The 25,838-nt window shown below is 39.8% G+C and overlaps 1 protein-coding gene and 1 long non-coding RNA gene across 2 annotated transcripts in view; one reads left to right on the top strand and one right to left on the bottom strand.

Moving 5' to 3' along the window:
- GRIK1 (glutamate ionotropic receptor kainate type subunit 1) overlaps positions 1-25,838 on the top strand; it is a 391,857-nt gene that overhangs the window by 178,954 nt on the left and 187,065 nt on the right. The window lies entirely within an intron of this gene.
- Positions 7,938-23,956, bottom strand: LOC117095659. Its single transcript, XR_004442127.1, has 5 exons — positions 23,831-23,956; positions 22,995-23,303; positions 13,092-13,271; positions 12,365-12,410; positions 7,938-8,362 (listed from the first exon to the last, which is right to left on the bottom strand). It is a non-coding gene; the product is annotated as an uncharacterized LOC117095659 (long non-coding RNA).

The following is a 25,838-nucleotide window of genomic DNA, read 5'->3' as shown; positions in this document are numbered from 1 at the left end:
ATGAACAAAAATCGTATTCAGTTGATTTTCTTACCTATGGACCAAGACATATATTTCAGTAAAAGACAGTCGAAAGTGTTTAAACATTTCCATTTTGAAAGATTCAATGAAGTGAAAACAATGTGCCTGTAAAAAGAACCAGGTCTTCCAAAAGGAATTAATTTGTTTTTCAATGATGCACTGATCCTTTGAAAACAGACAAGTTCCAACGAATAAACTATGAGGTGATATCATAACTCCAGGAATGATATTCAGACAACTGGGGGGCTTGGCATCCACTCAAAAGAATGGATCTGGTTGTCCCAGAGCAGCTTGCTGAGTATTCATCTTTTATTTGGTAGAAATGGAGGAATAGGGGGCCTGGCATAGTGACAGGAGTGGGAGGAGCTCCCGGAGTCTTAAGACAGCAGTTATTTGCCAACTAGCAGTACAGCAGTATTTTCAATATCTTCACTACTGGTATAGCCAAAAGTTGTTTACTGGGTGATGTCAACCTGTGATTCTCACCAAGGGAATGTCACTTACTCATCAGTGATGTCCAGCGCACACTGGCTTGGGTTTGTGCAGCCAATCAGATCAACATTTTCCCATCAGTGTGACTTCAAGCGTATGAACACCTTTCCCATGAGCCAGGTGCCAACCATTACTAGTATTTGTTATATAAGAAAAAATTGAAGTCCAAGAATGACATTTCACTGACCAGCATGCCGTCTGCTTCAATCAAGACTTCTGCTAGTCCTAAACGCAAGAGCATGATAATCACATATTCTACTGATCTTGAAACAAAAATCAATTAGTATCAAATGAAAATATAAGTAAATGTAATTAGTACCTTGTTTTCCCCCACAAAGCTTACATTTTCTTTCTCTTACTCCATTAGACATTGAGGCCTTCATATTTATTAACAATAGTGAGTCCCTGCTCTACCAAATATATGTATAAAGTTCTCTGGGAGAAAATGGAATGAGTAGCTGTTTTTAGGGCAGCCATAGTATGAGTTTTGGAACTATGTAATTCAGATAAAACAAAAGGTTGACATTGTTTTTCATTTAAACGCTGCAGCTATCAGAGTCACTGTAGGTACTGGATTTATTAAAACCTCAAATGTTTAAAAACTGTTGGCATGACTGTATGCATATTTTGATAGAGTTACATGCAGAAGCATGTTAATAAAATATCAGAATCAATTATAATATAAACCACATTTAATTAAAATTTCTGAATACACCCATATTCACCGCATTATTTTTGCCATTTGGTGTCATTCATTCCCTCCTGACTCATCCCACTTACTAATTTAGAAAGGTTATTAATAAGAATATCACTGTTTTCTGTTTCATACCGAAATAAGGTGACACTAATTGTTAAGATTTTTATCAACCACTACAGAGGACCTAGGCAAGTGAATACTTTGCCTCTATGAATTTCTCATGGAAGCATTTTGAGACCACTGTTTTAAAGGTCTCAAGACTATTTTAAAGACTTTTTAAAACCTTTAAAGGTTTTAAAGACTATTATTTCAAAGATAATATCTGCACAAGCCATGAACAAATGCTGAAATAAGATATTTTTATTAGTTGTTCTTATTGAGGCAAGTTGGAAGATATGTATCTGCTTGCACAACAATAAACTAGATTTATTTGAGTAATACGTTTATCAGAATCCTGTTGGGAGTATATGGGTTTGGGTGTTCAAAAAAATGGATGTGAGTTTTTCTGCTTTCCAGCAAGCCTGGTCACCTCCCTGCCAGGAGACAATGGTGGCTACGTGTGCATGTTTTATATAAGTATATCTGAATATTAGCAGTCATTTGTCCCCATCCCACAAGTGCTGACAAGGGTCATTGTTAGAATCATCGGCACCCCTGCACCCTCTCACTTTATTATGCTGATGTTAGAAATGCCAGGTGTGGAAGAAAGCAGAGCATCAGACCCAGATATGGGCACTACTGGAGAAGCAGATTGAGGCATTTACTAACACACAGGACCTTCAGGGCATTTAATTGGGTGAAACTGACAAACACAACGGGTGACAAAATGTGTTTCCAATTCCAGATGAAGTCTCAATATATTCTTGGACCATAAATTTAAAACATGAGTTGTCTGGCCATTCCAGAAAAGTCACAAAGCAGTTTGTATCAGTTGAAAGAAGGACTATGCAGTTATTAATAGAGAAGATCTCCCCTCATCCAAAAGATCAGGGAAGGACTAGAGAATAGCACCTGTGGGAATGTATCTGGATGTTGAAAGATATGCTGGGTGAACTACTGTAAAAAACAACATCATACTCACATCTTTGTCACTCATCTATTCAAAACTTCAGTGAACACTGTATTAGCTTCCTACGACTGCCATAACAAAGTACCATAACCTGGGTGACTTAGAATAACAGAAATTTATTTTCTTGCAGTTTTGAAGGCTAGAAGGCTTAAATCAATATGTTAGCAGCGTTGGTTGCTCCCGAGGGCTGTGACGGAGAATCTGTTCCCGGTCTCCTTCCTAGCTTCTAGAAGCCTCAGGTATTCCTTGGCTTGTGTATCAGGGGTCCGCAGTCCTATAGGGGCATAGACCAGTACCGGTCCATGGCCTGTTAGGAACTGCTCACAAGAGGAGGTGAGCGGCCAGGGGGTAAGTGAGAATTACCACCTGAGCTCCACCTCTTGTCAGATCAGCCGGGACATTAGATTCTCTTAGGAGCGCAAACCCTATTGTGAACTGTGCATGGGAGGGATATAGATTGCACACTCCTTAGGAGAATCTAATACCTGATCATCTGAGGTGGAACCGTTTCATCCCAAAAACAGCTCCCACCACCCCTCACCTCCAGTCATTGGAAAAATTGTCTTTCAGGAAACCAGTTTCTGGTGTCAAAAAGGCGGGGCCGCTGTTGTAGATGAACTCTCCCTGTATCTTCACATCACCTTCTCTCTCTACGCATCTGTCTCCATGTCAAAATGTCCCCTTTTTATAAAGACACCTGTTGTATGGCATTAGGGCCCATCCTAGTGACCTCGTTTTAATTTGATTACATCTATAACGACCTTGTCTCCTAAGAAAGTCATGTTCTAATTACAAGGTATCTTTTTTTACTTGACCCAGTTCTACCTGTAACACCTACTGGTAGCCAGACACCGTATGAGCCACTCACAAATGGTTGAGACACAGTTTCTGCCCTCATTGTGCTTAATAATCTAGCAAATATAATAATCACTGAGAAAAAAATTTTAAAGAAAAATAATCGATTGATCGTTACCTCTATGCTTGACACTATGCTAAATGCTTTACAAGCATTTTCTCATTTAATCCTCATAGCAACATTTTGAAGTAAGCAGGGTATTCACTATCATTAGAAGCAGCTTTGTGGAAAGTTATATTTGACTTGAGTGTGAAGAATAGACTTGTAATTCTTCAGTCAAAGAAGAAGACACATCAGGAAAACTGCATTGGTTGAGGACAGAAAATGTGTGTGTGGGGAACAGAACGTGCTCAACTCTGGTTTCAGGAGGCTGAAATAGACAAGTCTTCAGCATGGTCTGTCTGCCTGCCTCTCTCTTCCTGCCTGGGATCCTCCAATATGCAGCATGGGGTTCAGGTGGCATCCCCCCTGCACATACACCCATGCAACCCAGGGGTGGAGGGACATTAACACCCATGGTGCCATTCCTAACCGGTGGGAGTGAAAACAGATACATCATGCTTCCTCCTTTTGTGCCCTGGGTGGACAATTCTGAGACACCATTGAGAAGGCTCTCAGAAGGTCCCTGCAGAATCAAGCACCAGGTATTTATATAGTGGTGGACAACTCAGTAATGCATTTTTGTATGGTCTTTGTCTCCTTTCCTATTTTACTCTCCTACCCTATAATTCTCCCCAGAATTCCCATCTCAAAAGACTCGCACAAAAGCCTTGGCCTCAGGTTCCACTTTTAAGAGACTAAGATCATTGGCATCAGATTTTATTATCCCAGGTCAGAGATGAAAATAACTGACTTATCAGTGTCTTTCTCAAAGCCGAGAAACTTTAGGCATACCGAGAAATAGCACCCAAGTCTCTTAGCTTCCTGAAGAACATCTTCCCCATAAAAGAGGTCATCCAGTCTAAAAAGTCTCAATAATCCTTTTCCTGTATAAACACCTTCAAGTGCCTTGCATGAGGGAAAGCACTTTTTGCTCCTTTCTACACCATCACCTCTGGCATGGAAGAGTGGTAGCTGGGACCCCATTGCCAGTGCAACAGAACAAGCTTAAAAATAGTTTTATCTGAAGTGATGCTAAAAAGGCAAGTCATGGAAGTAAAATGCAAATGTTCTGTCTCTTATTGTCTTCCCATTACATGGAACACACACACACACACACACACACACACATACAAATGAATTTCAGCTCAGGAGAAATTAACTTGAACCAAAATGAAAGAGAAGAGTAGAGACTTCTGACTCAAAGGCAAGTCTACTTCAATTGCTTCTATCACTACCAAATTAAAAGTTGAAGCACAAGAGCCTTTTGGGACCTCTAAAATCGTTCTCTGATTCCTGGAAACTTTCCTTCTGTAGAGAAATAAATACATTAATGGAGTACTTCTTCCTCCCACAATGTCCAAAGTCCTGTATTTTAAAAAATTTATGTTACAGAATACTTTTATATTTCAGTTCTTTTTTTTTTTTCATCTTTCTCCTGAGCAAATTTTTATATGAAGGTCACACCAACTTCCATAATGCACAGAGGTTGTATTCTCTTAATGGTTCTAAAAGCCACATACATACGAGCAAATTGCTATCTAGATTAATTATAGAAAATGTTCAAAAGAATTCCATTATTATTGCAGATCCCATTAAGAGGCTGTAATGTATAGATAATAATTCTGTTTACTGCAATTGACATCCATACACATCTTGGAAATATCCAGAAAAAGACGTACAGGATATTTTAAAACACACCCACTGTCCCATTCTTTTATTTGACCATTTCCCCTGATTTTATGATGCATTAATCTTCAGTGGTTTTGTGATTTTTCTAATTTTCTTTCTCCCTTTTCCATGGGCACCATTCTACCCCTCCTTTGGATGAAGTATATGAGAGTTGCACAACCCCACAGAGAAAGTTGCTATCTAGCTAGCTTGGGAATTTCTACACTAAGGCAGACTCAGGAAAGTGTTAGGAGGAGGCGGTTCCCACAAAGTGCATTGCTGTTTTACTACTATATGAGTTAAGACCCCAGAATCTTCAGTCTTTGGAAAACAATCCCATAACAGAGCCTTTCATGCAATTGAAGAGCTTCTTTCATACAGAGAGACAGATGGAAGAAACATTGAAGAAAATACTCTGCATTGTAACCTCAAGAAGATTTGGAAGAAGGAAGCCATTTCAAAGAGACTGTTTTCAAAGTACATGCATTCCTGGGGGAGAAAAGCAACTTCATTTATTCTTTTCCCTTATACAAACAAGCTTTCAGAGCAGTCCCTCTGATGAAGTATATCGTATCATGCTCATGAACAGCTGTCTGTATGTATAAGAAAGAATATTTAGAAACAGGTCGCTGTTTACTCTAGCAATGCTACTGTGTGTTAGTGAGTCATGGATGCAACAATGCTAGTTTTGATTTTGTCTGTGGAATAAAATCCAAAATTTGGTGTTATCAAAAACTTTGCAGGCTTCTCAACCAGGTCTTATGTAATTTCTGGCTTGAAGAGATGGGAGTCAGACCTCTGTCTCAGGATTTCTCAACCTCAACACAAGGATCAGATTATTCTTCATTGTGGGGGGCTGCCCTGCGCATTGCAGAACATTTAGCAACACCCTGGCCTCTACCCCCTGGATGCCAGTAGCACCTACCTAATTGTAACAATCAAAAGTGTCTTCAGATAATGCCAAAATGTAGCTAGGGGTGGAGATGATAAAATCATCCCTGATTCAGAACTACCGCTTTATATTAAGAACATCGTTCTTGGAAGGATTTTGTTTTAAGGCCTGTAGTTGAGTGTAGGATATGCCAAGAACATACTGAGTTGTCTAAAGAAGAATTTTCTTAGACAAAATTTAAGCTGACAAGAACAGTAGTAAAGAAGTATTGAAGGGAAGTGAAGAAGCATTGCTCCTGGCTCTCACAGGTGGACAATGTGCAGGCAGACAATATAACCCAGTTTGCTGTATTTGTCAGAGGGAAGGATTCTTATTCTGCTCTACATCCTTCCTCTTAGTCCCCATTCGAAGCATGATTAACTGTCCCCTGGCAGATGGTGGTTCAGGGCCAGCCGAAGAGCATCTCTTTCCCTAAAGGCCCTCTCCGTAACTACTGGGAAAAGCGATCTTAAGTAGCCATTTTAGGGCTAGAAAGAAAAGAATTTTACAGAGTTTGCAGCTGAATGACAGAAGACAGAAGGAACGCAATAACTTAAATGCATCTGTAGCCATGTCTGTGGAGCGCTGAGGAATCCATTAGGGTATAAGGTAGCAAGGAGACCTCTCAAGGTGGAAAAATAAAAAGAAAAAAGATTAGAAGGAAATTGCAGAGTGAAGAAATGAGCCTTTCTCATTACTTGAAAGTGTAATCTCTACTCATTAAAGCAAGCAGAAAAAAAGAGACATATTTGATTTTATTATAAAATAAAAGTAGGAGGGACAAAAATCCTGCACACTCAAGTGTGGTGTGTGCAAAGTGCTCAAGTAACTTAGAAATAAATAAAGGTCTTTGACTTCTTGGTACTATATTAGCATATTCCTCTGTTCTTCTAAGAGCATATGGCTCTGCCAGAGGCAGGAGCTATAAGAAGGGAGGCAGAAATGCAAAGAAGTCTTGATCTTTCAAAGGAAATACATTTCACTATTTTTTCTGCATTTGAAAATCATGTTTTATTTCAACCTGTTAGATTTATATTTTCAAGTCAATAATAATGTGTAAAATGTCTAAAAGGGCTTGGAATGCATTTTATAAACAGTCTGGGAATTGAAGACTGAAAGTCCTAAGTTTTCTGAATTCACTATTTTAATATCTCTAAGTTCCAGTATCTAGCATATTAAAGATAAAGTGAAGTTTATTCACGTTTATAATATATTTAATTTTTGCATCCAAACTGACAAAAGGGAGTTCACAATGCTTTTAGTTCTGATGCTTTTGTGGGGAGCAGGTATCTTTCTGATTTCTGCTACTGTGTAAGTATCTAGAAATCAGTTATCTTATGATCTTATGATGTGGTTATTTGTTTATGAAGACACAGCCATCAGCATTGATTGTGTGGCTTCACTATTGACCTTGCCTAGGGGAATTTGGACATCAAACTTTGGATTTAAAAATTATTTCTATGGAGGTTAATTAGCTTTTTGTTAGTGGTGTTTCCTTTGAGTGACATTCAGGGGAAATAGGAAAGTCTGAGTTGACGCAAAATTTTAGATGACTTTGCAATAGGGAAATTACTTTTTTATGGATGTGGGTACTCTAACGCTGTTAACTAACACTAATTAACTCTGCCTAGAGACAGTCCCAGCAGCTGCATGAAATTAGTATGGTGCTGTCCTACAAAATCCACACTGCTCTGCCTAGAGACAGTCCCAGCAGCTGTATGAAATTAGTATGGTGCTGTCCTACACAATCCATACTGCTAAGGGAGGAAATAAATAAAGGTTTCTGAACATCCATGGAAAAATAAAGTGTTTTCTGTGGCAGTAGTAAACTGAAAGTAGTACTTAATTCTAGATAATGTTTTCACCACCCATTCTTCTGTCCCCATCCTACCAACTTGTGAAAAAATAGGAATCCAAGTGTCTTGTTCTTTCAGTTTCCAGACACCCAATGTAGTCCTCTCAATACATGTCTGCATCATCTTCAGTCTCTGGCTGAGCTCCCAGCAGTTCCATATTTTCCCCCATTCTGTCCCCCCTCCAATTATGTTTCTGAATGTGTACACATCTGTTTAAGAAAGCAAAAGAATCTAAAAGTAATTGATGTCTTTCTTGGAAAATTAATTCGTTTATTTAACCAGCATTTTATTCAGTACTTAGATGTGTCCAGGAAATACATGAGCTTTGGAACATCTCTTTCTGAATCAGCAGCTTCCACACCGAGAGAGTATGCCAGAGTGAAACCTAGCAACTGCCAGAAACTAAATTTAAATCAAATTGTGCATAACTTAATCACAAGATTACGTGTTCTATTTACTCAATTGTATTAACAACAGTCATTCTAAGGCAATGTTTCACTGTCATGGGAGGCTGGAGCCCGGCGTGCCCTCCTGTTCCAGTTTCCTTATTCTTGCCTTGGTTTGAGAGCTTAGAATCTCGATCACGTGAAGACCACTCCACTGGAGCAGCAGGAGCATATTTGGTTCTCGTTCTATCATCAGAGTCAGCCACCCTCCTGGCTCTGAGACTCTGAGGACAGGAGAAAGGGAAGGACAAAAGTCAAAAGACAGGACCAGGATGTAAACTCGAATACTAACCCCAGCCCACCCACTCCTCAAATAATTTGACCACCGTTGGACAGAGCTGCAATACTCTGAAAGCTTTATGCCTTCTTATGACACTTAGTCCCTATAGTAGTCTGTTTTCACGTAAAGAATGCCTGAGATGGGGTAATTTATAAATAAAAAAGGTTTAATGAACTCACAATTTTGTACGGCTGGGGAAGCCTCAGGAAACTTACAATCATGGCAGAAGGCAAAGGGGAAGCAGGCATCTTCTTCACAAGGGAGCAGGAAGGAGAATGAATGCAGGAGGAACCACCAAACACTTATAAAACCATCAGATCTTGTGAAAACTCCTTCATTATCATAAGAACAGCATGGGGGAAACCATCGCCATGATCCAGTCACTTCCCACCAGATCCCTCCCTCGACAAATAGGGATTACAATTCAAGATGAGATTTAGGTGGGGACACAGAGCCAAATCATATCAGTCCCCTTAGCAGACAGAAACCTGGCACTATGCTGGAGGAGAAAAGTTGGCTTACTTTCAGAAGGGAAATTTCAAGCTAGAAACCTGGAGGAATGGGAGAAGAATCTGGTGTTACATCGTTTTCTCATTAATCAGAATCTTAGAACTTCAAAAGATAATCTCAGCTGTCTGTGTGACATATCCAGCATTTCATTTCAAGTACTACATTGAACACGTTGACAGGAATTTATTCATTTTGAAATGAAAACAAATGACACTGAAAGAAAATTAGGGCTGACTGATTGGATGAGAAAAACACGACTCTGCAGTCTAAAGGTGACTTTGTAGAGGCTCCCAATTTAAATGCAGGGTGGTCCTGTCCTCCTGGTACTACAGCTCTAGAATTCTTAATGCACAGATGGAAGTTGCCAAAAGTGAGTGAAGAGAAACTCACATATTGTCTTCTTTTCTCTTGTATAATCAAAGAAATGCAAGCATGAGCCCCTGAAAAGTTATTTACCTCTTTTCCTATTATAGTTGGAATTCTAGTGAAATTAGAATAGCAATTATCACTTAAATAGCTGTAATAATTGAAGACTAGGATGAATAAGTTGTAAGTGGCCTACTTACCTTCAAATGTAATTCCTCACAATTTGCAGAATGAAACAGTGAACCTAGTGCTTCTTTTATGATAAAGTAATCATTTTTAAAATGAGAGAAAATGCTGTGGTTTTAAAACTTAGCATGTCTGATTTTTAAGTTAGTCTTTCAGGTGATCTCAGAATGTTATTCACATGGCACCTTACGATGATGATGCCCTCCTGGAAAGACATGAAGACTGACATTTAGATCTATCATTTCCAAAGACAGAATATCTGTTAACTAGAGAAACCATGTCCCCTGAACTAGGATACAGCATTGCATGAAGGAAACTGTGAACATTGAAAATCTCCATGTTTCAAACATTGCCATATGGAAAAAATATTGTACTGCATAGCTTTACTTTATTTTGTGTAATAGAAACATTTCTTGCTGGGAGCTGTGGCTCATGCCTAGAATCCCAGCACTTGGGAGGCAAGTGGCTCACCTGAGGTCAGAAGTCCGAGACCAGACTGGCCAACACGGTGAAACCCCATCTCTACTAAAAATACAAAAATTAGCCAGGTGTGGTAGCAGGCACCTGTAATTCCAGCTGGGAGGCTGGGACAGGAGGCTGGGGCAGGAGAATTGATTGAACCTGGTAGGCGGAGGTTGCAGTGAGCTGAGATTGCGCCATTGCACTCCAGCCTGGGCAATAAGAATGAAATTCTATCTAAAAAAAAAAAAGAAAGAGAGAGGCTGGGTGCAGTGACTCACACCTGTAGTCCCAGCACTTTGGAGGCTGAGGCGAGTGGATCACGAGGTCAGGAGATCGAGACCATCCTGGCTAACATGGTGAAACCCCATCTCTACTAAAAATACAAAAAATTAGCTGGGCGTGGTGGCGGGTGCCTGTAGTACCAGCTACTGGGGAGGCTGAGGCAGGAGAATGGCATGAACACGAGAGGTGGAGCTTGCAGTGAGCTGAGATCGGGCCACTGTACTCCAGTCTAGGTGACAGAGCGAGACTCCATCTCAAAAAGAAAAGAAAGAAAGAAGAAAGAAAGAAGGAAGGAAGGAGGAAGGAAGGAAGGAAGGAAGGAAGGAAGGAAGGGAAGGGAAGGGAAGGGAAGGGAAGGGAAGGGAAGGGAGGGAAGGGAAGGGAAGGAAGGAAGGAGAAAAGAAAGAAAAAGAAAGAAAGAAAGGAAGGAAGGAGAAAAGAAAGAGAAAGAAAGAGAGAGAAAGAAAGAAAGGAAAGAAGGAAGAAAGGGAAAAGAAAGAGAAAGAAAGAAAGAAAGAGAAGAAAGAAACATTTCTAAAATTCTAACTGTAATTGTAAAGGCATAAATAGAATCTGATTTAAAAGACAATTGAATTTCACACGCACTGAATACTTGTGAAATATAAGAACTTTTTCTAAATAAATATTTATCTTAATATATAGCATGATTTGCTTTTTTTCGTTTCAGAACTGGTTTTCTTGTTGAAAGTTATACAGTAATATTTGATCTATTTCTTCAACATGTTAATTAGATTTCCACTTAGGCTAAATGGCAGGCCTGTTTTCAGTACCTCAGAGAGAGCGAGGGTATTGTGCTGCAGGAACTCTGCTGCGCTTGGCCCATGGTCTTTCTGTCAAGCTGGTTGTGATAGCAAGGGACGCTGAATGCGCTCATGAGTTCAAGAACCTGGTTTCTGAGCTGGAAGTTCACATCAGAGTATGTGCTGAGTGCAAGTGCAATGGGTCAGAAGCTAATGGAAAGGGTCCAAAGTGTGCAGGCAACAGGGGCACTGTGTCTCCAAGGGGCATTTACCAGCTTGTCAAAGTGCTTATCAGGGAAATTAGTAGTTTCTGACAACTTGGTTAAGTCACAGGTTTCATGGTGAAATTTATCATCATCAACAGCAAGCCCACAGTAGATTATCGAGGACAGGGTATTGCCCTTGTAATCAGCAAGTGTCACACAGGAAAGGTAGGTGTTGTTGTAAAACTAAAAAAGTAAGCCCACAAAATTTTGGAAATTCCACCTTTGTAGTCCCCAAACATAATCCCTTGGAATCTGTCTGGAAAGTTTTTTTCATCTGAATTACTAAAAGCCCTTCCAAGAGAAATTTGAATCTTGGCGTTGTATGAACTGTGAACCACTGACAGACATCTACAGGTGTACAGAGGTACAGTTTTCTGTCTGTGCTTGTATCTACAGCTTTAACTGTATAAAGTGACTCAATCTAAGCCACTAGCTCTTGAGATGCCTCTGCAAGGCCGTGTATGAACAAGACCTACTAGGATTACTCTCAATGACTTTCAAATTCGGTCGCTGTTTTATTGTGGAAAGCTGTTAGAGAGAATTAAAATCTCTGAGGCATCTTTGCATACCACGGTGCCACCCATGGAGTGATGATTGCTCTTAAAGGCTAATTTGATTATGTGCCACCATTAATGGCGAAATGGGAAAGTTTCAAAACACTGTTAGCTTCAAATACAACAATTTCCCTCCCTACCCCCCAAGCTTACTTGTATTTAAGTTGCAGAAAACATCCAGTGTTTCTTGTTTAAAGGCCTGGCATTTTCTTGGCTTTTATGTTGGGGCACATGCCTGAGTCACACTTTGTGTCTGATGTGCAATGAGGTCCCCCGGAAATTGCCACCTTTATTCTCTTGCCACTTTGTCTCCGCCGATGAGGGTTTCCCAGCGCAAATAATCTGGCAACCAGGCCACAAACAAGAGGATGTCAGAGGTGGAAAGAGGATGAGGCTCTAGAACAGTGTCATACATTCCCAACACTGTATACGCTTAGAGTAGGCAGGCAACATGTTAGGAGGAAACAGATCAGGCTTTGGAGTCAGAAAAAGTGGATTCAAATCTCAGGACCTTGGACACAGGCCAATCACTTAATCTCTTAGGTCTCAGATCTCTCACCTATAAACAGAAGAAGAAATCTTTCTCATAAAGGAAGCTGTAAGAACTAGAACAGACACAGAATAAAGATTATTTTATGGACAACCAATAAATGGTAGCACTCTTTATTATTATCATTACAAAAAGGTTTGAACAGCTGCTCAAAATTATGGTTTGGGGCTCACTGGAATTAGAAAATTCTGTAGAGAAAATGTCCTTATTGAGATAGTCTAGGACAAATCAATCTTAGCATCTGTCACTGTCTACCTTCCAGGGAGGAGAAGAATAGACAGCAGAGGGAAGAGAGGTCAGCTTTGTATAATGGACAAATCAAAGAAAAACCAGAAAGAGTTAATGAAATGCATTCTACCTAAAATTAAACCCAATATTCTATAACTCTCTAGTAACGTTACAGTGTCTCTATTGTCTTCCTTTGTTCTGGTTTCTGACTTCTGTTCTCCCTCTCCACATCTTCTTTCCATTCTCTTTCGGATCATGTCTATACATCTGTCAGTCTGCCAATAGTATCTATGATTCCAAAGACTTAAGAAGTACGTAAGTAAATACTGCTGTGCCAGGCACTCTGTTCACCAGTTGCTTTATATACATTCGTTTAATCTTAACAACAACCTTGAAAACATAGCATTAGAAAATGAGGGAACTGAAGCTGTTTTCCAGTTAAGAAGATTTCTGAAGATCTCACAGAGGGGAGCTTCTGAAGCCAGAAACTGAATCGGGACTTACCTACCTCCCTCCCAGTGCTGATGCTGAGTGGCTCCCTTAGCTGAAACCCCTAAATTAGAGCTCCATGTTTTGTTCTGTTCTGTGTCCTGGTTGTTTTTCTGAGCTCCTTGTGAATCCAGAAACAGCAGATCAAAGGCATCCCTTTTGCTGCCTCCTTGATAGCTCTGAGACAGGCTTGCAGAACCTGAAGAGAATGTTGGACTAGAAGAGGGTGCATTATCTCACTAAACGCACACTAATGACCGAAGAAGAGGCTTTGGGATTGTCCTTTCATAATTTGGCTCAGTGTTCTAGGACTATGTAAGCAAACACAGGCTTCTTTGACTGGAAGTGAATAAGTTTAATGATGTTTTGTGGCAATCCCTTCCAACACCATCAAAATAAGCTGTTTGTCATGACTTGACCTTATTTTGTTGTAATCCCAGTGATATGGTTTGGTTGTGTGCACACCCAAATCTCATCCTGAATTGCAGCTCCCATAATTTCCATGTGTCGTGGGAGGGATGTGATGGAAATAATTGAATCATGGGGGCAGGTCTTTCCCATGCTGTTCTCATGATAGTCAATAAGTCTCATAAGATCGTACGGTTTTATAAAGGAGAGTTCCTCTACTCTATACAAGCTCTCTTACCCGCCACCATGGAAGACGTGACTTTGCTCCTCATTCACCTTCTGCCATGATCGTGAGGCCTCCCCATCCATGTGGAACTGTGAGTCCATTAAACCTCTTTCCTTTATAAATTGCCCATTCTCGAGTGTATCTTTATTAACAGCGTGAGAACAGACTAGTACACCCTGTAACAGAGACTTGATGTTATTTCCCAAATCTTAGTTCTTTTCCCTCTTTGGCATGCAATCAGAATATATTTCACAGCTTTCCTTGCATTTAGGTGGGCATGGATGATTAAATTCTGGCCAATGGAATGTGACTCTAGCAGGTGAAAGGTGGAAGATCTCTAACGTGGAGCATGCTACTCCTTCCCACCTTCATGACCTTCACTGTTCTCTGATTAGAGCAAAAGATAAATTTCTATCATCTGAAGCTAAGATCTGAGAAACACTTGTCATAGATAGCCTACACCGTCCAGTGCAATCTATTTCAAGAATATAAAGCAGCTTCCCTCAACTGGGAATAATTTTGCCAATTAGGGATATGGAAATGTCTGGACACACTTAAGATTACAAATGAGGGAGGGGTAGTATTGGCATTAATGGGTAGAGGTCAGGAATGTTGCTAAAAATTCAAAAACATAGGACTATCTTCCACAGCATAAAATTATTCAACCCAAAATATCACTAATGCAGAAGTTGAAAAATCTTGCTTAAAGTTAAGTCCTCTGGGGAAAAAAAATGATTATCTGGTACACACTCAAGAAGCTCTTGATTGACTGGCTTCTTTGAGAAAGAACTTAAAAAATAATGCTATCCTCATGCCGACAATCTTTTAAGCAGGAATTTATTAGGAAAAAAATTAGTCATAGAAGTAATCACTATTTATGTTTCAAATTTTCTATATATAAGAAATTGTGTTCGTTAATTAAATTGGCAAATTTAGTAAAACAAACATCTTTTATTCACAGAAGTAGTGTAGTTTAGTTAATCGATGCACTTAAATCTGGAGGTTGACCATTATAACATTAGCACTATGTGAGGAAAATATATGCTGTTTACCAAAATAGTTAATCTGAGAAGTTGAAAGAAACCTTCTACCGTGATTTTTGAGTTTCTGCTTTGTCTGCAGGGATTTACCAATTGGAACAGTGTATGTGACGGGAATTGAAATGAGACCACCAACCCCTTTTAAATGTGATATTGGAACAGTCCCTGGTTGGGATATATCCATTTCAGTCACTGATTTGTATTTCTTTTTTAAAATTTATTTATTTATTTATTTATTTATTTTTGAGATGGGGTCTCACTCTTGTTGCCCAGGCTGGAGTGCAATGGTGCAATCTGGGCTCACGGCAACCTCCGCCTCCCAGCTTCAAGTGATTCTCCTGCCTCAGCCTCCCGAGTAGCTGGGATTACAGGTGCCCGCCACCACGCCTGGCTGATTTTTGTATTTTTTTTTAGTAGACATGGGGTTCCACCATGTTGGCCAGGCTGGTCTCAAATTCCTGACCTCAGGTGATCCGCCCACCTCAGCCTCCCAAACTGCTGGGATTACAGGTGTGAGCCACCGAGCCCGGCCACTGGTTTGTATTTCAAGTGGCAAACTAAAAGGTACAAATATGATAGAATTTTCTCATTTATTTTAAGTATCATATGCTCATAATAAAATTTTCCCTAAATGTTCCTTGAGGCATCCACTTAAAGAACTCAAAAATGTTTTTTTTTGTCTTTAAGAGGTTTTTGTAAGCCAGATTACCTTAATAACCATGGCCTCAATCGCAGACAGTAAAAATATGCTTTGCATTTCTCTTATAACCCTAGTATCTAGGCCAGCTCCTAGTAAAATGTTATCCTAACTTTTTTACTTAATTCATGACAGATTTTTGGGATATATTCTACTTTCCAGGCACTGAGTTAAATTCTGGAGACCAGAAAGACCAAGACATTGTCCCTAAACTGACATTTTATCTAACAGTCCTGTTTTCATATTCCTTGCCCTTAGTTCTCCCTATTTTTTTTATTTCTCCTCTAGTTCTCATTCCATATCAGAGGGCTCCTGTGGATGCTCCTTGCTCTATGGGATTACATTCTTCCACCTGCCTCCTGTCTCTCCAGGTAAAGAGGCACCCAAAGGAGCTTCCACTCTACAGACACATTGCTTTCTGGAGCCATGTTCTTGCTGTGGCCACTATGACTTTACCACATTCCAGGACAAGCAATTTAAACCTCATGCCTCAGATTCCCCACCTGGAATGTGAGAATGATAGTGGTATTCACCTCTTAGGGTCACCATGAACAGGAAATAAGTGAATGCCTGTTAGTTAACTGTTAAGAACAGTGCCTGGCACATGGTAAATGATGTCCCATGTTAATGTTGATGCTGATGTTCTTACCCTAAGTTCTCCCTTTCCCTTCTCAACCAGGGCAATTAAACTGCCTTGTGCCTGATTTCCTCAAGGCTAGGCTATCTAAGTGTAGGATGATTATGCTTCAAATCAGTGAATCCATACTAATATACTAACAGGAAAAGACTTGAGAACTTCCAGGCACCCTTTCTTTCTTCTCTAGTTTAAAGGAGATGAGCAGAAAACAAATATTTATTTTTATCCACCACTACAATGTGATAGAAATATAGAATTGGTGTACTCAGATATGAACCTTCATATTTGGATTATATGGAAAATAATATTTTAGGATTCTTACTTGTATTAGTCAGCATTTCATGAAAGAAACATATAACTAGGATAGATAGATAGATAGATAGATAGATAATAGCTAGCTAGGTAGCTAGATAGATAGATTTAGACATATAGACAGAGTACAAAGAATTGGCTTACATGACTGTGGAGACTAGATAAGTCTAAAATCTATAGGGCAGGCCATCAAGAAGGAGAGAATGGAGACTCCCAGGCTGAAGCTGATGCTGCAGTCCATGGGGAGAATTTCCTGTCCCCCAGGTACACCTCAGTTCTACCCTTACATCCTTTCAACTGGTTTGATCAGGCCCACCCAGATTATGGAAAATAATCTGCTTTACTGAAAGTGAACAGATTGCAGATGCTAACAATCTCTCCTGCATAGTAAAATACCAATCAACAACAAAGACAGATTACAGCTGGAACAAATGCACTTAGTACACTTGGATTTTTCCATACTAATGAAGTTAAACAGAAAAATAAATAAATACAGCAATAGGAAACTCCAAAATAACTCATGTGTGGCTTTGTTATGTACTTGGAGATAGATGCTTACACATATGTGTCATGCCTACAGAGACTGAGGTCCCAGGCAGGAGACCAAGAATATGGAAGGAAAAACTAAACTTCCTATAGAAAATGCATATAAAACAGGTTTCAGAGCCAAATAATCACGTGTTCAAATCCTGTTTCCTACTATTTAGTTGAGTTATACAGTATTTCAGCAACCTTGCCAGTAACACCCAGCTTGGTGCTTAATTGAATGACTGGATACTGTCACCTAGTCAAGCTGATACATTGAAATGACAATCACAGTCCTCTGTGTCAGATGTGTGCTTTTGCATTTATTCCTCACAGAATCCCACAGGGTGAGGATTACTCCCCATTTCGTAAGAGAGAAAATTATGGTTTCACGATCTGAAATACTGTGTAACTCAACTAAATAGTAGGCAACAGGATTTGAACACGTGATTATTTGGCTCTGAAACCTGTTTTACATGCATTTTCTATAGGAAGTTTAGTTTTTCCTTCCGTATTCTCTGTCTCCTGCCTAGGACCTCAGTCTCTGTAGGCATGACACATATGTGTAAGCATCTATCTCCAAGTACATAACAAAGCCACACATGAGTTATTTTGGACTTTCCTATTGCTGTATTTATTTATTTTTCTGTTTAACTTCATTAGTATGGAAAAATCCAAGTGTACTAAGTGCATTTGTTCCGGCTGTAATCTGTCTTTGTTGCTGATTGGTATTTTACTATGCAGGAGAAATTAGAATATTTTACTATGCAGACTAATTTACACACAGAGTTGTCATCCTATCAAAGCCAGTTTTCAAACACCCAAGACTTCTCTGCATACTGCAGTTTTGGTAACGAGTCTGCCTGCCTAGCAAAGGGTACCTAACTTTGAAGGATTTTTCTCCTTAAGAAAAAGGATCCCCATACCTCTTACTGGTTCATGGAGATTTCCATATGTTCTGATCCAGATAGGTTTTGCTCAATGTACATATGATCTACATAACTATAGAAGGGCACAGAACATCCAATAATCCAATCACACACACCATTCCCTCTTCTGAGGCACACAGACTTTTCCCTTAGATCTTTGTACTGTTTACCTAAAAATATTTCATACACCTGTACATGAAATCAAAGACTGCTTTCTTTAATAAAGCAAAAGGATGATTTTAAAGGTAACTCTTTTAAAAATAGCCTGTCAATATCTGCTTTTATACTCTAGAACAGAATGAATGATTTATTTTCTACTTTTGTTCCCATTTCTCTTTCTTGACCTAAAGGGAGTTGGTAAAATTTTCTCTGGTTTCACAGGAACAATTTGATGGTAGCTAACAGTAATAAAAAGCCCATCTATGCCAGAGGACTTTGCTACACTGGTCCCATCTGCGGAGAGTCCAGTACTGATTTCGTCACAGGCTTCATGTCTTGAGCATTCAATTTGCCTCTAAGATATTTCAGTGCCTGGAGAGTTGAGATGTTTTCTTGACAGGCAGCCAAGGAAGCCAAGTACGTGATTGATTTTCCTAGAGAGAAAAAAGAAAATCTTCCCATTAATTACCTCTTATCTATTTGTATAATGCAGATGAAGGGCTTGCTTCTCAATCAAAGTATATTTTATTATACATGAAGAAGAGAATATCCTTTGTTACATTGCACTAGACAATGTATTTTACAAAATTGCTATTAACTATTAATAATTGTTATTATGCAATGGGCCAATATTCTTTTCCACTAAACATGGATGAAGTAAGACAGCTTGCAAACTCAAAACACACACACATGCACGCTCTCACCTGAAAAAGAGCTCTTGCCTCTGGCATGTTATCATCTGACAAGAGCATAGGGTACTGTGCGTATTATTTTGCAGGTTCTCCAAATAGGATCTAGAGCAGCCTGTCATATCAAATCTGAACTTGTCTGGCATTTCTAAGCAGAGTTCTCCACTCCCACCTTCTCCAATCATTTAAGAAATCTCCTTTCCTGGTACCGTTCAATAACAGATGCATTACCCATATACACGTTTTATTTTTTTGGAGGCAGGGTCTCACTCTGTCACCCAAAGTTGGAGTGCAGCGGCACGATCCTAGCTCATTGTAGCCTTGAACTCCTGGGCTCAAGCAATCCTCCTGCCTCGGCCTCCCAAGAAGCTGGCACTACAGGTACATGCCACCACACTCACTAATATTTTATTTTTTAAGATTTTTTTGTAGACATATGAGTCTCAGTATTTTACTCAGGCTGGTCTCAAACCCCCGGCCTCCAGTGATCCTCCCACCTCAGCCTCTCAAAGTGCTGATATTACAGTTGTGAGCCACTGTGCTTGGCCATATTTTTTCTTTGAATTTACTTTGTACAATATTGTTAAGCTCCTTTTTCTGGCCATTTGGTCTCATCCAAGAAATAGTAAGCTTCTTGCAAAGAAGAAACAGACTTTCTCTTTCGAGAAATTTCACACATCCTTCATGCTTACAGCATATAACCAAAGAATACGCAAAATTTTTGGTAGGACTTCAACAAAATTAAGTTCCTTGTTCTTATAAATAGTTAAATTAGGGATAAAATGACTGAACAGGAAAGCTAGTGTTAAGGATATTATTCCTGGACCAAGTGCTTAGGCACATACTAATGAAAGCAAGTCCCAGCCCATTGTAGCTCTGCCCTTATCTCATGGAAGTTACCAGATCACTATCTACAGAAACGTTAAAAGTCCAAGGACATCAAAAGGATAATAGAGTTGTTTCAGAAAAACCAGCTTCTTCTTGAACCCTAGGGAAACATCATGAATTTCTCAGAAGAGCCCTAGCTCTAGAGACTGTTATCTCTTGCCAGTACTAAAAAGGCTTAGCATTTTAATTCAGATTTTCTATACTGAGACAACATATGCTAACCATATTTGGAAGCAATTAAAATGGTGACACCCACTGCCACGCACACATGTCCTCATTAACTTTGTGAATGTGTTACAGGCAGGTAGGAAAGACAGCTAGCTTCTCAAAAGAAAACCCCCATAAGTGGAATTAGAATGGCAAATAATGGGAACAATCATAATGCAAATGCACATTAAAAGGTCGTTAACAAACTGGTCAAATTACTTGCAACCTATGTAAAAATCAGATGCACCAGTATCCACCAGGACATATGCAGATTCCCTCCCATTGTAGTAAAAACCATCTTGCCTGTAACAGATTGACTGGGTGTGTCAGGCTGAGAGGCATTAGCAGAGCTGCTGTGTGCATGGAAGGAATAAAGAAGGACTTATGGAGCATGCAATTGCAAGTTCTCCCTGGGCCCAGGACTGTATCATTAAGAGATGGCTCCTTAATAACATACGCTCACTCCCCATTCCCATCCACAGAGATAAAGTCATGGTAAACCTTCAGCAGCAAGAGCAACCTTGAAGGGGAAAAGTGGCACCAAGAGGCAGCTAAAGGAAGGTGATCTGGAAAAAAGGTCCAGTCCCGCCATTACTATTACCAGATGAAATGGAGGTAGGCTAAGGACCAGAAATGTGCAAAAGGCTGCAGTAGAGGTGGTGTGAGGCAGCTTTCTTGCCAACTAATCATATTTAAAACCTATCTAATATATATCAGATATATATTATAAGATATATAATATATTATATATATTTATCAAATATAAGATATATTATATATTATATCTATTATAAGATATATCAAATATAACCAAATGTTATATCTGTCAGGCCTCTGAGCCCTAGCTAAGCCATCATATCCCTGTGACCTGCACGTATACATCCAGATGGCCTGAAGTAACTGAAGAATCACAAAAGAAGTGAAAATGGCTGATCCCTGCCTTCACTGATGACATTACCTTGTGAAATTCCTTCTCCTGGCTCATCCTGGCTCAACAGGTCTCCCACTGGGTACCTTATGACCCCCACCCCTGCCCACCAGAGAACAACCCCCTTTGACTGTAATTTTCCACTACCCACTCAAATCTTATAAAACGGCCTCACCCCATATCCCTTTGCTGACTCTCTTTTCGGACTCAGCCCGCCTGCACCTAGGTGATTAAAAAACTTTATTGTTCACACAAAGCCTGTTTGGTGGTCTCTTCACACAGACGTGAGTGAAAATATCGAACCTATCTTATTAGATATATCAATTTGATATCTAATAATATATCAAACCTCTTATTTGCTATATCAGTATCACAGGTTTTCTTTTTTCTTCTGAGAATCTGTAAGAGAGCTGACTCTGCAACAGTCTCCAAATTTTGCTTCTCTCATTCTTCTCTCTCCTTCTCTCTCTCTATTGACCCTCATCAGAAAATCAAGGAGAGATTGGACCATACTTCCTGGTGTCCTACCTTTACAAGAAAATCTGCCTCAGCAATCAGTCATTCCAGACAAATGTAGTGGCACATTTTGTCTATACACCCCTGCTAGGTCCCCAAATGTCAGCGTGATTCTGAGTCTCAAATCTTTGCAGTTCCAAGTAAAATTGCCACATCTTTTCTTCCTACCAGATGCCTCCTGTCATCACTGTTGACCCAGAGTTCTGGCTCAGGGTGATGTTTCTATGCTGTGGTTGGCTTGTCTTTCCCTTAGAATGGATCCAGAGTTGGAGTCTGCAAATGTAGAGTAGGTGCATATTCAGAAAGAAAGCAACACAGCAAGAAAGGAAGGAATAAAGGAACGAGGGAGGGAGGAAGGGAAGGAGGGAGGGAGGGAGGGAAGGAAGGGACAGAAGGAAGTAAAATAGGGTGACTAGTTTAGGTATGGTTGTACATATTTTAATTACCACAAATAGAGGCTTCCCTCTCCTCAATTAATTCTTCTACCCCGATTCCTCATTGTATATGAAATGCCATCATTAAAAAATAATTTGTTGGTTCTTTTTTTTTTTTTTTTTTTTGAGACGGAGTCTCGCTCTGTCGCCCGGGCTGGAGTGCAGTGGCCAGATCTCAGCTCACTGCACGCTCCGCCTTCCGGGTTTACGCCATTCTCCTGCCTCAGCCTCCCGAGTAGCTGGGACTACAGACGCCCGCCACCTCGCCCGGCTAGCTTTTTGTATTTTTTTTAGTAGAGACGGGGTTTCACCGTGTTAGCCAGGATGGTCTCAATCTCCTGACCTCGTGATCCGCCCGTCTCGGCCTCCCAAAGTGCTGGGATTACAGGCTTGAGCCACCGCGCCCGGCCAATTTGTTGGTTCTTATCCCTACAACTACTACTACTAATACTCTTATATAACAACTACTAGTAATATTCATGGAATATATATATAAATAAAAATAAATAGTAAAAATAGTAAAGACTTCACAACTTAGATTATGTACTTTTGATATTAAATAGAAATTTATGCTTTTCATAAACAGACTCTTTTTAACTTCACTGCAACATGTAGACTATGTTTTATTATACAGATAAGAAACTGAGACTTAGCGAAGTTAAATAATTTAATGAAATTCACACAGATAATAAATTTTATAGTTGAAATATATAAGCAGTTCTTCCGACTTTAAAATGTGATCCTTCCCACCCCCATATATCAAGTTGTATGCTTTCGCTTGCCACCTTTTAAGAGGTAGAAATAACCCTTAGTCAAGTGCTGCATGTGAATTCATATTAAAGTGTCTGCACTCTCCTGCTAATAAAGACCCAAAAGTGGCAGAAATGGTACAGAAGAGGAGGCAGCTTGGGATTTGGCAGTCTTGTGAAGGGTCAGTCAAGGCTATAAACAAGGATATGTGGAATCCAATGGGAGCCTCCTTAACTAGCACATCCCAAAGAGGTTACAGAGAGCTCAAGCCCTTCAGTCCATTTCACAGATGGAGATGCTGAGGCCAAGGCTATTAGACCTGCCCACGATGCTATATCTGATTGGTGACAAAGCTGAGTCTCCTGACTTCCAGTCTAGTGAGCTTTCTATCATCCAGTCCTATCCCTATGTGATCAGCTGCATAAATTCTGAGGAAAACAACTGACTATATTGCTCAATATCTACTATAACATGCAACTTGCTCATCGGAAAGTTAAGGCTAACTTTTTCCCCAACAGGAGAGTCAGAAACAAATCATTTTTAGTAATAATGAAGCTCTGTTAGAAGTACCACTCACCTTAAAAATGTGTTTAGGAATTATTAATCTCTCAGCATTCTGATTTTCCTGGCTTTCTGAAGCTAAGATGTTGCAGGAGAGCCTTCGTGGCTTTGATCACAGGCAATCAAAGAGGACTTTGTGTAGCTTCCAGGGACACGCTGTTGCTGGAAAAGTCAGAGCTCTGCTATGCAAAAGAAACTGCTACAGAAATCCCCTTCATTCTGAACTTCAGATCAAATTAGGATCAGAAGGCTCTTGTTTGTCCCCCAGGAGTCTGTGGCTTTAATTTTCTTATCTGCATTTTTCTTTCCTGCCCTTTCCAGGTAGCTGTCACAAAAAATATGAAAAGGGTGTTAATGTGTTGATCGTCCTTTGCTGCTTCTCACTTTCATGTTTACAGCAAGGAGAAGAGCAATTGTTTCTACAGTTGCTTTAGTGTTTTGAGTTCTTATATGTGTAATAACTATCTTGGTAGGCCCAGAACACACCATTTCATCCAATGTTGAAATTTGGATTTTATACCCAATGGATTATTTTAGTACGGATTACAAATGCTTATACTATTCTGCCTAGCAGAGTTTGGGTCATCAAAATCATTAAATGTAAAATACTGCACAGAGTTGCCCAAATTGTCATGTCTCTGGCCAAATTTATGGAAATAAAAAGAGTCATGCATTTGGGTTATTTCTACAGTTTGGAAACTTTGGCTCTTCTCTTAAGCTACTCAGGAAATTTCCTGACTCTAAAATCTGAGAGGAATGGTTCAGACAGACAAAGGTGGTCCAGAATGGAGACTTACCTGATGCCAAGGATGGTAGGACCCATGGGTGCCCACTTCACCCATGTGATCCTACCTCTTGTGAGGCTTCACTGACGACCTTGGCTTCCTCTTTGATTAACCTTTTGGTGGCTGAGCCTCTTGAAATTGACTTGGACAAGCTTGGACAAATAACTTCCTTTTGAAACAACAGAGTGTAACTGAAATACCACTGGAAAACTCAAACAATACTCTTATTAATGCCAGGGGAAAACAATTCGTAAATAAATCCAAGAACTTAGATGAATACTTAAGAAACATATACCTTGCTTTCACAGTGTTAGCTGGAACTCAGGAAAGGGGTGTTGGAAAAAGTGGAGGTGGCATGGTTCTTTTATTTTATTGTTTAAGATGAAAGGGGATTAAGCATGTTAAAATTCTAAGGGAGAAAAAGTTTGCTCTAAATTGTGACATTAAAAAGTTGACATTAAATCACGGAATATTTCTTCAGCGGACTACTGAAATTTATGTCTGCAATCACTATTCATGCTTTCTATTCTTTTTTTTCTTTGAGATGGAGTCTTCGCTCTGACGCCAGGCTGGAGTGCAGTGAGGCGATCTCTGCTCACTGCAACCTCCGCCTCCCAGGTTCTAGCGATTCTCCTGCCTCGGCCTCCCGAGTAGCCGGAACTACAGGCACGTGCCACCACACCTAGCTAATTTTTGTATTTTTAGTAGAGACGGGGTTTCACCATTTTGGCCAGGATGGTCTCGATCTCCTAACCTCATGATCCACCCGCCTCGGCCTCCCACAGTGCTGGGATTACAGGCATGAGCCACTCCACCTGGCCCGTGCATTCTATTCTTTCTTCAACAAACTGATATTATCTTTCTTCAACAAACTGATACTTTCTTCCGTCGTCTCTTCTCAAAATCTGCCTTACTTACCTTAACCCATACAGGAAGCCAGATCACAAATGGAGATTTCCTTCCTGACCATGTAAAGAGCACACAACAAGGATTTGGGAGATTAATCTGATGTGTAAGAGCCAGACACATCCTACTCAAAAGGCTGCTCTTACTCCCTAGCTAGGACCATGCTTAAATGGCATGCCCATATTACTTTGAGATTTTCTTTTCCCTTATCCTCCCAAGGCTGTGCAGACATCAGTTGAGACTATATTCTTCCTTAGTACTCTAATACATTCAGGCTGGTTACAATCAAGTCTTGCAGTCTGGGAGTTCTTTTGTCTATTTAAGGTAACTGTGATTCTCCACTTTTATTTATTATTTGTTTGGTGCATAGTTTAGCTCTGAGGGAACAATTTTATTTTCATTATTCCTAAGTTCTTGGGAGACACCTTATGGTATCCCCACATAGACTAACAATACCATGTAGCAGTGCAAATTCACTGTAAGTAAACCGATGAAAATCAGACCTTTAATCTGATCGAGGTATAGAAAATGGCTACCCGAAAGTCATACTTTTTCTTTTTGATTATTTTGTATGGCAGTGCCTTGAAGTAGGGAAAAAACATTATCTTTTTCTCTGTGTGTAAAAATCACCAAAAGTTACTTTGAACGTCAGAAGAACAACCCTTTAAACTGCTTTTCTGCTTGTTCCCTTCAATTGGCAGTTCTCTGGTTTTTATTTGCGTGTCATCTCTTTTAATGTCGTCTCGAAACCGGTTGCTCAATGATTCATTAAAATTGATAACAACCTACTTCAGATTGGCCAAGTCATTTCACCTGAACTTTTTCTCATAGTCACTTTACAATTAAAATCATTGAGTAAAATCTTAATTCTCTTGAGTAAACATTCATGATTTTCTGAATTAGCCAGAACTATATCAATATATGTGTCAATGTGCACATGTGTGTAGACAGAGAAAATGAGAGAGAAAGAAACAGGGAGACACCTGAAGGAAGGTTACCCACTGTACTATTGGTTTATCTTTTATTCCCACAGTAATTTGTTCAAATTGTAATTAAATCGCTTATCACATCATGCAATGATGTCACTATTTGTATTTGTTCTTGCCCTTACACTGCTTTATCCAGCTTTGTGTTTCAAGGACTTGGCACATAGGCAGAAATTTCAGGGT

This window comes from Trachypithecus francoisi, unplaced genomic scaffold, assembly GCF_009764315.1.
Source record: "Trachypithecus francoisi isolate TF-2019V2 unplaced genomic scaffold, Tfra_2.0 Lachesis_group14, whole genome shotgun sequence".
Classification (NCBI taxonomy): domain Eukaryota; kingdom Metazoa; phylum Chordata; class Mammalia; order Primates; family Cercopithecidae; genus Trachypithecus; species Trachypithecus francoisi.
Note: the sequence above shows the minus strand (reverse complement) of the source record. Positions and strands in the feature narration are given on the sequence as shown.